This window comes from Pipra filicauda, unplaced genomic scaffold (genome assembly GCF_003945595.2).
Source record: "Pipra filicauda isolate LSUMZ 115617 unplaced genomic scaffold, ASM394559v2 scaffold230_size2164044_pilon, whole genome shotgun sequence".
NCBI lineage: Eukaryota > Metazoa > Chordata > Aves > Passeriformes > Pipridae > Pipra > Pipra filicauda.
Window position 1 is genome coordinate 146,081 of NW_024104344.1, and position 14,996 is coordinate 161,076.

The 14,996-nt window shown below is 41.6% G+C and overlaps 1 long non-coding RNA gene across 3 annotated transcripts in view; it reads right to left on the bottom strand.

Moving 5' to 3' along the window:
* Positions 1-10,180: 10,180 nt before the first annotated feature.
* Positions 10,181-14,996, bottom strand: part of LOC113982694 — a 100,643-nt gene continuing 95,827 nt past the window's right edge. For 2 of the 3 annotated variants that reach the window (XR_003538847.2, XR_003538848.2), the window contains one exon: positions 10,181-12,968. This is a non-coding gene — a long non-coding RNA (uncharacterized LOC113982694). Of the gene's footprint in view, positions 12,969-13,766; positions 13,887-14,996 lie in introns of all 3 variants that reach the window. The other variant, XR_005563633.1, reaches the window with a different exon arrangement.

Sequence of the window (14,996 nt, forward strand, 5' to 3'; positions counted from 1 at the left end):
TTTGTCAGTAGTGAATACATTGTAATCCATGGGTGACTATACGAGCTCTGACATGAAAAATTCATTGTTGCAATGTCTTTCTCAAGGAAGAGTATAATGTAGACATTTATCACTGTAAAGGTACTAATATACTAAGGTTTTGTTTCAAAATGGTGATATTTCAAGCATCTCATGTGAAAACAGAAGAGAACCAGTGTACAAAAGAAACCGCTCTTCATCAAGAATTGGGTGCTTTGCAGGAATAACTCCTCTGGCTTCAGCAATATCAGTGCTAACAACAGCTAAAATTTAGACATGTGCAACCTAATTATTTTTCCTGGGGGCTTGGACTTAGGGGCATTATTTGAAGAAAGAAAACAGAGCAAAAAAAAAGAGCTTTGTTGAGCCATCCTGTAAGAAAGATGTGCTAACAATTCAAGTTTATTTTCTTACCAGATGCATATAGATTGTATTACCTTCATAACTTAAAAGGTAGACTCATTAAATATCACTTTGCAACATTTTTGTTTTTCAGGTCGTTGTTCTAATTTGTCTTGCCTGTAAGTATTATGTGCTGTTTTTACTGCTTTGCCACTTCTCTGCATCCCTTCACTTCTATGGAATCTGTCTCTATCCCTGAAGTGCTCCCCATAAAACTGGGGGTTCAGCATGGACTGATACAGATCACTCATTCAACTTTTTTACTCTATAACTTCTTGCCCATTCCCCCCCCTTATGTCATGATAAGGACAACAGCTGTATGACAAAAGCTGTTTCCTTCTGTCCCAACCCTGTCCCCTATCCCTGACCTCCTCTGTGTACCAGTCCTGTTCCCCCTTGACTGTTTCAATGCTCTTGCAAGCTCTTTGTCCCTGTGGGGTGCCAGCAGCTGGGCTGGTTCTTCTGTGCTCTGATACAACATCACCTTGTCTAACACCCAGTGATACTGTCTTCATCTTACTGCGGGCCATGGCACTTCATCTGCTTTCAAGGAGCAGAGTTCCCTGCCTCCTCTGCCCCGGTAGCCTTTGTCTTTCTGGAAGGCTGTTAGTGTTGTGTCCTTCCCACTGTGGTCATTGCAGCATGTGATTCCTTCCTTCATTGGAAGAGAGTTTTAGAGGTCAACACCCCTGTGTTTTCTGTGCCTTTGTGGCTCACCAGTGACTGTCCAGCTGTACAGTGCCAAGGACCTGGTAAGGTCCACTGTACTCTGTACAGTGCCAGAGAACACCTGGTAAGGGCTGGAGTGGGGGTCCCCATTTCTTATAATCTCACCTCTGATAAGAAGTGAGAAGTCTCTGGTTAAGACTAGCCTTTCCTTAGTGAGATAGGGACTGTAAATAACAGCATTCATTGGTGATTTTCTCTGACATGATCTGGTGTAAGAGCTACCTAGAAGACCAGTATAGATGCATCTTTACAGGAGCCATTTAGTGCCCTAAATGGCTCAGGGGCATTAGCAGCAGGGAGGCTCAGGTTGCTCTAGGGCACACTCCTGTTACATTTTAGCAGAGTTGTGCTTGGTGCTCAGACAGTATGTTGTTTTTTGGTTTTTGGTTGTTTGGTTTTTTTTTTCTGGAAAAGTGTAAAAATTGCACTGGTGTATTTTCCTGTGATGTGCTTCTGCCCTGCACAGAGCTGAATGTCTTCCTTTAGCTAGGATGAACCTGGTAACCCCTCCTAGTCAGGGGATTGTAATGTCAGTGAGGAATGAGAGCAAAATAGAGGTAATGTTTTATTCTAGTCAGGACTCTGCCAGCTGCTGTCAGTGTCTGGTCCTACCTCCAACCTGCCTCATTCTGAGTGCTCTTGGGGTCACACTCCTGGAGCTTATACCCAGTCCTATGTCTTTCTGCTCCCTGCGTTCTTATTCTTCTTGAACAGGGGAAATATATTATGTCTTTTTGTCCTGTCTTACCTCTTTTTTCCTAGGACAACTTCAAATCTTCCCATGCTCGCCTCCTCCCCTGTACTATTTATCCACATCTGCCGATACTCATGTGTCCCTGCTCCGTTATTCCTCTTTATGATTTAATTAGGATGTCCGGTACAGCTTTAGTTCACTTCATTTAATAATCTTTTAACTTACTCTTCGTTACTCTTTCTCAGAACCCCGCTTCTTGCTGTGTTAAGTTAATTACTCTTGTTGATTCTTTGACTTTTAACAAAATGAGATATAATGACCATCTACTGAGATCTATTTTCCATTTATCCACGAAAACATGATCGCTTTTGATTAAAATACAGATGGGCCTGAATGGACCTGAGGAATAATTAAAATGAAATAAAACTCACCTCAAGGTTTGTTTAAAATTTCATCTGAAGCCAAATCTGTATTTCTGTAACTTCACCCAAAGTCTGCATTCTGTGCTCTTTTACAATCCACAAATCTCTTTGGTATTAGGAATTCACAGACCATTTGTCTTTCATTACCTGTAGTGCTAGCATAGAGCTGAACTATATAAGTCTCAATTTACCTCCCTAGGACTGAAAATTAGTCACCTGTAAGCAGTCAATTGTGCTGATTACAGTGATCACTAAACCAGTCGCATCCTCAACTTACTTGCTCTGTTTTAGGACTGGAAATGATCTCTTCATTCCTGCTGCATGTTCTTGCTCTCTGCTTCTCTGTCTTTTTTCCTTCTAATTCACTTTTGTTTGGAACCGAAAATGAAGCCTCACAGATTACCTATAAAATACAGCTACTCAATCTAAGGTACAGCCCTTCAAGAAACAACAGCCTGCCTGAACACAAACTGTTTCTCCTCTATGTTAGAGTACTCAAAACAAAGAGATTCATTATAGTTCCTTGATTAAAAAGTTTGTATCCACCTCATTGTGCTCATTTTCTTCTGATTATTTTTCCCACCCCAAATGCAACACAATCCATTCATTGCATCCCAGGCAGGTAAACCTTTTTTTAAGAATGACTTCCCGCTTAGTGGCAGATGGAGGCATTTCCTTGCAGCTATGCATCTGAGAGGTGGAGGGACAAGAGAGATTGGACTAAGTGCTCCAAAATGCAGATTTCTCTTTTATGTCAGAGAGGGTATGTATGTGGTACTTTCACTGACTGCCAACATTAGTGCCAGCATTGATTCTCTTTGGAAATTGCATATTAAGTTGCTTTTCAAAGGCCTAATGGAGAGCTGGTGACTGTTTCTGAAAGGGCAAGGTTCCTTTTTGTGCCTGGTCTGCCTTGTAGCATCCGTGTAACATCATTACAAATTCCCTTACTCTAAATTCTGAACAAGAAGAAGCTAGACATATGTTTAACATATCATTCCTTCTTTTGCTCTCAATTTTCAAAAGAAATATATATCTTTTTCCTTATTTAAAGTGCACTTGTAAGTGTATATCAGATCACTGGAACCAAGGGATCCATGATTCTAGTATTCCTATTTCCCCACGTGCTTCTGGCTGTCAAAGCTGCTAAGCGTGAATGATATTGAGCTGTCCAGTTTTGCAGGAAAATTTTGCCTCTGGCATTCTTCGCTGAGACTCTACGAACTCTCTTTGCTTGAAGACCTGTGCTATAAGAAGTCTGATCTCTGCTGTCTGCTCAAAATGGAATATTTCTTTTTCCTCGCCCACATAGCTTTATGTAGAATAGTTCCTCAAAAACCACATTCCTTTCTATTCCTTTCTATTTTCCCTGTATTATACCTAACTATTAATTGATTTTTCCCTAAAAATCAGCTAACTGTGATGATAAGAACACTGGGTAATAGGAATTAATATGCAGGTAGCATGTCCTCATTCTACCTGCACTGGCAATTGTGTCACTTTGTCTGTGTCTGTACATTCGTGAAGGTTATCTCTGTCTCCCCAGTTCATCTGACTGATGATACTTGTCAGATGGCTCGTGGATGCACTTGACAGGTAGTGCCTGAGCTGATAGGTCTACACACTACAACTCGTTCCCGAAGAGCCTGACTACTGTAGGCTATGGCGAAACCTCTGTTAGGGGATGCTGCAGCCTGGGGGATAGGAGAAAGACTTGGGAGCTGTTAAAGCTGAAGAATTGGGTGTCTGAGCTCTTCTCTGATCTTGGTGGTACAAGTCTGTCCAGATGCAGACACAAAGCTTGGGTCTCTGTCACTCAGCCCCCACAGAACATGAAACACAAAGACGTTGTCCACATAGACAGAGGACAGAGGGTTGCCCAAAAGCTTGCCACAGGCAAAATGCTGCCTTTTGTCTGCTTTAGCCTGCAGACAAGATGCATATGGGCAGCCCAGCTATGTCCATGTCAAATGTTACTGCATGGTACTGGTAGCATGTGGCACCTCCTCCTGCAGGTGCAACAGTGCCTGGCAGGCAGGCCTTACCTCTCCCCTTCAGGAGAAGGAGAGGTTTCCAACCGCTGGCTGGCTGAGCTGGTCTCTGTCCCAGTATCCCTCTATAGCTGTCCTCATCACAGTGCAGGGGAGGGAGCAATGAATGGGAGGTACCAACTCTGCTGTTGAGGAATGCAATTTCCTGGTTCTTTCTGCACTCCTAAGGCACAGATTTTTCCTGCCTGCAGCTTTAATGAAGAAATAGTGTCAAGGGACCGCAGTAGCAAGCCCAATCTAGCATCATCACCTTGCAGGTATGGGCTAAACCAGCTGTACTGCCATACCAGTATTTAACTAAGCAGAGTCTATGAAGAATGAATGTAGTGTGACTGAGCAGCAAGTTCACCATTTAAAGTGAAAATCAACACTTCCCAGCAGTGAGGCAGATCATTAAACATTTTGTTGCATGAGCCACCATCACTTTTCAAAAAAAAAGTGTCAGGATGTTCAGCCAAATGAGCAATTCAGTTGGCTTAACTTTCCTGACCGCTTTCTAATTTGGTTTTAATGAAGATATAATTAAGAGGTAATGTCAGTAAAGCAGAACACTGTCACACAATAACGGTCTCCTGCTGCTGCATAAATGGTAAATGCAATAAATACAGAAGGAAAGCCGTAATGTTTATTTTCAAAGCAGGAGGCATTGATCCTGGGACACTCTTCTGTTTTGATACCTTTAATTCAATTTTTTTCAGAAAAATGAGGGGCAGCAGATTTAATCCGTTTTGGCCTGCAGCAACTTCAGAGGAGTAGGAGGAAAATTTTCAAGGTAGCTCTGCTGCAGTGGGGATGCACTGCTGCTAATGGTGGCTCATGGGTTAGACTTACAATTGCTCACTTTAACCTGATTGTCCTGTGGCCTTCGTGCCGCCATAGGGAATGCAGCGACTGAGAGCCTCAGTCAGTCGGCACTACCGAATAACTTAGCCATTACAGTACTGTTTATGAAAGAAAACCACCTTTTAGAAACCAGCCTTTTTATTTTTTGACTGGCTGGAGCTTATGATGTTTGTCTTTTCTGGTGAATAACGTCTGCCTTCCAGCATTGCAATAGCAGAAATAAGGCTTTTATGTTCCAGCCTATACCGTTCACCTCCATTGCAATTCAGGCTGCAAAATTATTTCAGTTCTGAATTTCAGTTCCTAGTTTTGCAAAACTTCTTCGGGGAGAAATTCTCTTCCAAGGCATTTAAGCCAAGTAATACCTTTGACAATTTTTTTGCATTATGAAAACTGACAAGATATACTATCTCCCAAAGCTAAGACTGTTTTTTCAAGCAGAAAACTGCATGAAATAACTGCAAATGAGACTTACGCTAAAATAATAAATCTTGGAAGTTAAAACTTCCTGTGAAATTAGTACTTGCTGAAGAGCACTGTCTTTGTTCTGTCTGAAATATCTGGTGTTTTGAATTTGCTAACGAATGACAATTTTAGAGCACATGAAGTAAATCTTAAATCTTCCAGGACTCTCAAGAAATAATACCTCTTATATAGTGCCTCTTCATCAATAACTCTTAAAGTATGTTATCCTGATCAGAATGAGGGCTAGCCAGATATGGGTTCATTAAAAAATCCAGGGTTTTTCCATTCTGAAATAGAAGCAAATCCAGACTTTCAAAAACGCTAATAAAAAACAGGAGACCGCTAGCACACCATGTGTTAAGCACATCCAAGCTGAGGGGGATTTGCCTTCAAGCCCAGAGTAGGCCTTGCATTTAAATGTACCCTAACTACTGTGTTGCTTGCAGTCATTTTGCTCTTGTGGAGGGAGATGTTCACACTGACGGAGATGAGATGGGCTCTGTGGATTTGTAACTGAGCAGTTGGCTGGAAGACAGAAGCAGCACTTCTGTATCCCCCTTTTGGCTCATGCAGGTTTAGTTTGGGTCTGGTTTGGGTCTGTTATCTTGTGCAAGAGGATATCCTGCCCCTTCATCCATCCCAGTGACATTGTGGAAAACAGGTGCTCTTCACCTGTTTCTCCTCTGTGAATTACAACACTTACCAACTCCCTGTTGCCTTGCATGGAGCACTAAGAAGTTTTCATTTACTCCTCTGCTGCTGAGGTAGAGCACTTCTCTGATGAAATGGGACATCTCCCTCTGGACCAGAGAAACTTGACTGCCACACAGAAATAATTACGACAGATATATTCCTAGGAAAGGGAAAGGCTTGTTTTGTCACATCACTGTTTTACAGCCAGAAAAATTATTTTACCAACCTGCCAATCCCCAAGTCAGCATCTTAGCATCATCTTCTCAGACAGGAAAGACAACATATCATAAGTTAACGTGAAACCCATGGCAGAGCTCAGTGTAAGACATAAGCACTCACTGTTTTGTACTTTCAGCACATTGCCTTGAACTTGGCTGTGGAGAAAAACTGTAATATTAAAGACAATGAGTGTTTTCAGATACAATGGTGTGAATCTGGATGACTAAATGTAAGTGTCATGGAGCTGCATTTACACCAGAGTAACCTGGTCAGAATTTGGTTTGCAGTGTGTCATCTGCAGGCTGTGGCCCTTGCAGTCCCCATCATTTAGCTGTTTATATTGTCAAAGGAAGCTGGAAAAAATCGCAGCAGGAGCTGTGTTTTGGGTAAAATTATACTTGTGCAGCCAAAGCAAATACTAGAAAGTGAAAGGGATCCAGAGTAACATGTTCATTTTGTCCTGAGCCTGCTTCCACTGAGACACAGGAGAGGGTTAGCTCCCCCAAACCAAGACACTTCTTCAGCAGCTCAGTTTAAAAGCTCCTGGGGACAGCAAGAGGGAGAAATCTCTGCCTGACGCACAGTGAAAACAACAGGAGGAAGTCAGTCACTGTAATGCAAAGGGCATCTGAGGCTACTCTCCCACTTTTATTCAGGCCCCTGTAGAGAGGTGGCCATGGCGTACTGGCAGCAAGCAAGGTAACAGCTGTGATACCCTGGTGCTGTGGGCACCCCAAGAGGTCCAGAAGATCGGAGAGGTGAGAAACTGGTCAGAGCAGCTGTCTGGGCTGTCCTCAGCCACCTGAAAAACCCTGAGGCCACGGAAAAAAAAACAAAGACAAAGACAACCTTGCAGCTTTTACCTTAGCACAAGCAGCAAAGTATGAGATCTGCCTATCCCTAAACCACTATGCTTTCAGGATGTGCTCTCTGCTTTTAAACACCACCAAAGGCTGTCACTGAAATAGATTTGTGGGGCAGTCTGCTGTAAAGTAAATCTGGGGAGGGAAGAGCAAGGAGCAACACATTCCCCCTCAAATGAATAAGAAACTTTCAAGATTTCCCTTCAACCTGTGGGAGCATTTCATTTGCCAGTGAACAGCTCTATAAATTTCACCTATTGGTGTGAAGTAAAGATGTTTTATGGTTGTCCAGACTGAGCTATGATTGACTTAAAGTCTAAAAAATAATTTCCTTAAAGTCTAACAAATCAATCTCCTCCCACTGTGCCTTTAACCACGTTATAGACAGCAACCCTTTTTCCTTTAAAGATAACTGGGGAGGGAGGGAAGACCTGTCACCAACACCTAATGAATGAATGAATTTTGAGCCATCCTATAATTTCCCTCTGCTTGGCTATAAGAACATGAGGAAAACAAGCAGAGCAGAAATCCTGAGCATCACATCACACCTGTGCTGCCAGGAGACAAACTGCTCCATGGGAAGCTGAAGCAGCTTCTTCCTCAGAATGATGTGCGGTGCTGAAGGAAGGATGACGTGTCAATGGGAGCCTCACCACAAAGGGCTTTTTGTTGAAAGATGCTACGCAGCATTGCATGTTGTGGTGGAGGGGACACAGTGGAGTATTTCCAGCAGGAGATGATGCATTTGTACCAAATCAGTGCGCATGCTATTTTCTCTGTTGGAATATTGTCATTGTCCTTTATTACATTAAAGGGGAACATCTTTATCTCATGGTGATTTGGGTGGGATGTGACATCGCCTAATGTAAAAGGGGCCTGTAATATCAAGGAGACAACCGTGAAATAACACATTACACACTGAATTGAACAGCAGGCTCATTTACATCCCTTTAATTTGGAAATATGAATGTTCAGAAACCCTCTTCTCCACTTGCATTCCCTTATTTGGGAAACATGTAAATTACATTTATGATAATTTAGTATTTAACTGGTACAAGCATTGCGAATTCCAGAAGCAAACGATTTAAAAAAGGCAGGAGCTGTGCCAGCCTTCTTTGCAAATGCGTGTGGTAAAAGCCACCTCTGCGGATGACTTTGAATGCAGCACCTCCAGCTTCTGGACCTGCACTTGCAAATGCTTGTAAAGCAGATGGGACAGCTGGGATGAGGCTTGCAGGGCTGGACCTTTTGTCCCAGTCACAGTCTAGGCTTATCACATTTGGCAGATGGATTTAATTAATAAACCGTCTGTATCACCTCTTCTGTTGTGTGTAGAGTCATTTTTTTTTGCAGCCTCTGAGATCCCAGAACTGCAGATGAAAACAACAACAGAGGAGCTTTTAGATCAGCCACGTTCAGATGATGCTGAGCCTCTTCTATGATAATCCCACTGCTACGTTTTCCAGTCTTGCCTTAGAAACCTTTTACCAGTGGTGACTCATATTCAGTTGCTCATCAGACAGTTTATTCTATTGCCTGTGTAATAGCCCTTATTATTAATTCATTTCTCTTGTATCTAAATGGGATTGTTCCACTTTTAATTTGAGACCCTTTTACCATCTCTGACGCAGGGAAGGTCCATCGTAACAGCACACATTAGTGCTCATCCCGGTGCTAGCTGGGGTTCCCTCCTGCCCCGTGAATTGCTTTCCGTCATACCCCCACCTGCAGTTCCCTTCGCCATTCCTGCTGCCCATCCTCTGACACTTTTCAGTGTCCTTTTTAGAAAATGAGGCTTAAAATCGCTTGCTGTTCTCCAGCTCTCTCCTTACCCAGACTGCAAAATGCTGCACTCATCACTCTCTTTTTGTCACATGGCAGTTCCCTCTTTACTCTATACACCCTGGAATAGAGATTGCTCTCCTCAAAATGTAAGCTCTTACAGGCTTTGTTACCTACTACAATCCCAAGGTATTTTACCAATCTATGCATTCTAAATATTTGTGTTGATTGTTGCTATATCTCTTCAGGTGACATTCATCAATTACTGTGACATTCATCAATATTAGGTAAATTTTATTTTGTTGACTTCTTCCCGTGATTCAGAACATTCCAGGTAATTCTGCAATTGGGACTTGCTATCTCTTTTCACCTATTCATTTTATATTTTATTGCTTTTAGTGCTAGTAAGGTTAAATACAGCACTGCCTCATATAAATCAGATGTCCAGAGCACAGAAGAGAATAAGAATATTTGGATAAATAATTGGAAGTTGAAAATGGGATTTTTATTTTAAAAGCAAGGAAAATAAATTATTTTTCATTAAATATAACAGCTGCATTTAAATTTTTCCCTTTTGCCCAAACTTGAATAAAAAGAGAGAAGATAAAGAAAAAAAAAAATCTTCTTTTAAAAAAAATCTTGAAAATCTTTGTCAAACCTAAACTTTCATGCTAGTATTTTCATCTGCGCAATATATCCTTTGGGGGCAAAAGTGTTCAGAGTAATTGTGACAGAGGCTGTGATAAGGCGTCACCTGTCTTTTTTTTCTGCCTGTTTCACAGAAGGGACAGTACAGAAATCATTGCTCTGAAAAACAGTTCATGCCTTCAGGAGAGCTCTGAAACATTTGCCTGCAACTAATCAGGAGCCATGGCTCAATGAGCTTCCATGTGTCTTTACTGTGTGGAGCAGGGACTAAAGCAAGCACATGCTGTAGAAACTCAGAAAACAGCAGTCCTTTGAGCAAAATTTTATTAAAACAAAAAACCAAAATCACCATAACAAAAAACTAAACCCAACCAAAATGTGTCCAAGAAACAGAAATGTTAGCATACTCATTTCTTGATATTGTCCATAGCCTTTTATATATTCTTGCATAATTTTCTACAGAAACTTTCATAGCTTAAAGACAAAGGACAAGCTGGGGGAAATCTCATCTATAATAAGAAAGGCACAACTAAACAGAGATCTAGTTATTGAAAAAAACATCTTTGCTCAGAGACACTAGTCAATGGACTGAGTTCAGAGAATCAAACGAGTCTCATGCCCATTCCTCAGGAATACTCAGTTTTCAAATCATCTGTCATGCACTGCGCACTGAAACCCTATCAGAACATACCCGCTACTGCAGGAAGGTGTGAGAAGCTGTGGGCATATGTTGTCTATCAGGGGCTGATGGTGCTTCTGAAAATTGCATCAGATTATGTCTTCTGTTTGGCACTAAAATAATCCTGATTCTTTTCATGGAGATACAAACACCATTTGACATGCCCCTGTGGATGGCTGACTCCCAGATGCCGTTATCAGCCTGTGGCAAACATGTTAAAGTTGCTTTAACCTTCTTAGTAAGTCTACCTTGTATCTGTGTTGCTCATTCCCAATAGATTTGAGGAACATTGGTTTCGGTTATCCCTAAGGTAAGGATGGGTACAGGAGGGGAGCCCAAACAGGACTCTGATTACCTGAGATTTGCTCTGACAGATTCATTTTCAGTAATTGTGCCTGTAACACCTGATTTAGGGCTCTTCATCAAACAGTAGTGCAAGCTGATTTCTTTGAAAGTAAATACCCAGCAGTCAGGACTATGACAGGTGTTACAGATGGGACTAGTAATTCACTTAACTGTGTCTCTAACCCCCTCTTTTCTATACATTTCACCTCAATATTCTCCAGGGCAATCACTAGCCCTGCTAAACTTGTGGTTCTCATTTAATTCCCTGACATGTTCTTTTTTAAGGCTTTATTTTCAGTTATTGAAGTACAAGAAATTGCTTTTGGCCTCAAGCCTTGGTTTCCAGAAAGGCAAGAAGAGACTTCACTCTTGGTAACTAAAACGAAATGCTTTCTGGTTTTGCATGAACATCTCTCAGGGCTTTTCTGCGCCCAACTGCACTTTTTCACAACGGTCCATGTTCCCAATGGAGGCAAATCTTTTCCTGCTCTGCCAATGGAGGGCACAGTGCTCGGACCAAACCCTAGTGATAAAGAAGTAACTTAATTCAAGATGAACATCTTGCATTTACAGACAGTCAACATATCCCTCTGCTCCAGGGCTTCTTAATTTACCATACAACAGGGTAACATCTAGCTGCATGAGGTCAGGTTCAGGGACAACCCTAGCAGGAGTCACCCAGTGCACACCAGAGCATATTCTTTGGAAACAGGCCTGTGGTCATACAGGCTGTGGTCACACAGCCCATGGTCATACAGGCTGTGACATGTCTCAGGTTATCAGGTAAGTGCTGCAGAGGGCACCTCCCTGAGGAGGGATGTAGATGCACGTGTGAATGCCATGCACAAGTAGTCATTCTTTTCATGGCATTGCATCAGAAATATTACTGTAATCATTACAAATTATGTCTGCTGTATAATCTTTTCTTTCCTTTATCTAGTCTATAATTACAGCACCTACAAACAAACACACAAAAAAACCTTATTGGATTTTTCTGTCGTGATCTATGTTTAGGGTTTGGCAGGATCCAATTTTAATTTCAACTTCAATGATAACACTTTATTACCCGTGTTCTTTATTTATAGTTACACACTGCTTATTTATAGTGATGTAAATATTTTTTCAACTTGCATCCAGGAAAGCGCTACGATCATGGGTTGAAAGAAAAGCAGTTTCTCTCTTTTGAATAGCTGGCGTGATTTCAAGGAGATGGGGTCTACAAATTCATCTGCCATCACAAAATTTAGTCCTTAATCTATACAGAAAAGAAATGACAAATAGATTACAAAACCCTTCCTGACAGAGCCTGTCCATGCTCTGTTTTCTTGGAATACTGCATAAAGTGACAACATGAATCACAAGAAACATTCAACGTGAGCTTGAGCAAGCTAGAAAATGCTCTTTTTTTTTTGGAGGCAGGAGAAAAAAATTGTGTTATTAAAAACAGAGATGAGCTGAGAAAAAAAATTAGTTTAAGTATTTTGTGCATTTAGATAGCCCAAGAAGATCCCATATGGAATATGAGCAAGTGTTAACAGAAAGGTCATTAATCAAGTAATACGCCTACTGGAAACAAATCCCACAACAGCTCAAAAAAAACCAGACAAAAAGTTAGCCCGTGGTTAGATAAGTAAATGGATGTCTGTGTGGGAGCATTATTGAAGAGAAGAAGCACCATGAGATTGGGCAGCCACAGGTCAGGCATTTCATCATCCAACTCTCCAGTACCCCAGCACTCCAGTAACAATCAACTGATACCCAATCAGCGGAAAAAGTTTCCTGAATCAAAGCTGCTTGCTAGAGAAAGAGAGCATAAGAGTGTCCACTGGGAGGAAACCTCTGGTTTATTCAGGAAAATTGATCCCCAAGACTGCAGTGTGACCTTGTGTGGGGACGGAGACCAGGTTTCCTCTGACTCCAGTCAAGCTGAAGGATTTCCCTGCACAGGAAAGCAGTGGGACTTTGGGTATGTTGTCTGCACGCCTCCATCCACAACGGTCACTTCCCTCCCAAGGTACCCAAGTAGGAAGCTCCTTCTTCACCTTCTTCCAACAAGCAGGGCTGTCCAACGCAGTGTTGCTGGGAACTCTGGCTGTTGTTCAGTAATGCTGAAAGCTGAAAAATATTATGTCAACATTTTCATGTGCAAACGGAAAGCCATAATTTTGAAAGAATTTATAATAGCTCAAAATCATTGGTCCCTACATGCAGTAAACATGGGAGTTATTGGTTCAGGGCTGCCGAGTGGGTAATGGGAGATGACTGCTACCATCTTGACGTTGATATTTTTGCTGAATGATTTGGCAAAGCAAATCAAAAAAGCCAAGGCTATAACTGCTTTCTGTTGCCACTTTAATAATCTTAAGTGCTCTGAGGAAATTGCCACTAAGCATTTTACACAAAGTATTTGTGGAACAGACCTTAAGAATTATTGTTAGTAAGAGAATAACAGATATTAATGAGCATTTTCCCCCAGTTAGTGTACCAGTGGAGAATTTACAAGTCCTAATGTGCACTAAATTTGAAAATTACAATTTTAATACTATCATGAAGAGTATTTAAATCTGAAAGAAAATTACCAGCTAACTAACTAGGGGATCTGAAGTACAATTGTCAGAGCTGAAACATTCTTACTTCCCCACACAAAAACAACTAAGTCCATCAATCTCAAAGTTTTTATTTGATACTCTATTGCCAGGAAATGTTTTCAAATTCAGATGAAGGAAAGAAAAAATAACAATCCTAAATATATCATTAAAAGCTTTGTGTAGCTAGTAAGCCAGACATTAGGTCAACTTAGAGTCCTTGATTTATGCCAGAGATGTAGCCATGCAGCAGTACAAGAGAGCTGAGTGTCCAAGACTTGTCTAACAAGATGTTATATTTTTCCACATGCAACGAACAGCTCTTTACCAAGTCAGAGGAGAAAGCAGTCCTCCAAACCCTCCTTAGTTGACAGGTTGGGCAGAGATGCCTTTGTGATGAAGTTCAGTTCTTGAACAGGTCCAAATTAATAGCATCTTTTGGTCTACCCTGAAATTTGATGCACCTCACAGAAGTTGTAAGGCAGAAGTTGTGGACTGAGGGAAGCAGACAGGATGCATCAGTTTGTGTTCTCCCTATACCAGGTGCTCTTTCAGCAATATGTGCAGGAGTGAATAAGTACAGATGTGTGTGAAGATTGGGGGAAGCAAACCATGGTTTCTGAATAAGCTCAGTCTCTCAGCATGTACTGCGCTGTGTCTTGACATCAGTTCACCTTTGATGACACAATATTGGCAGCAAACCTCAGGAAGCATCTGGTTGCCTTGGTAGGTAAATGAGCAGCAGCTGGGAAAAAAATTGAGTTCGTGTGGGGACAGAGGCATTGAAGGGCTTTCTGAGCTATTGATTTTTGTATGTGCTCAAGGAAGAACAATGGGGAAACAGATTTTTTGTCAGCTTAGGTTACCCAGAAATTTCTATATTTTGCCCTGCAGCCCAGTTGCCAGATTGATTGAACCTGGTTAACACTGCTTAATAACCAGCACAAACGATCTTTGAAGCAAAAATGCTTAAGAAAAATCTGCTCCAAATCCTTACTAAAGGAATTTGTATCTTAAATTGTGACACATTTTGTGTGAATCATAGAATCACAAAATATCCTGAGTTGGTAGGGACCTATCAGGATCATTAAAGTCCAGTTCCTGGCCTTGCACAGGACCACCCCAAGAATCACACTCGTATGCTTGAGAGTGTTGTCCAAATGCTTTTTAAACTCTGTCAGGCTTGGTGCTGTGTCCATTCTCCTGGTTCCAGTGCCCAACCACCTTCTGGTTGAAAAATATTTTCCTAATATTCAACCTAAACCTTCTCTGACACAACTTCAGGCCATTCCCTTGGGTTCTGTCACTGGTCACCAGAGCAGTGCTTGCCTCTCCTTTTCCCCTCACAAGTAAGTTGTAGACTGCAATGAGGTCTCCCCTCAGTCTACTTAAGGCTGAACAGACCAAGTGACCTCAGCTGCTCCTCATAGGGCTTCCCCTCAAGGCCTTTCACCATCTTTGCTGCCCTCCTTTGGACACTCTCTAAGAGCTTAATGTTTTTCTTATATTGTGGCACCCAACACTGCACACAATATTCAGGGTGAGGCCACACTAGTGC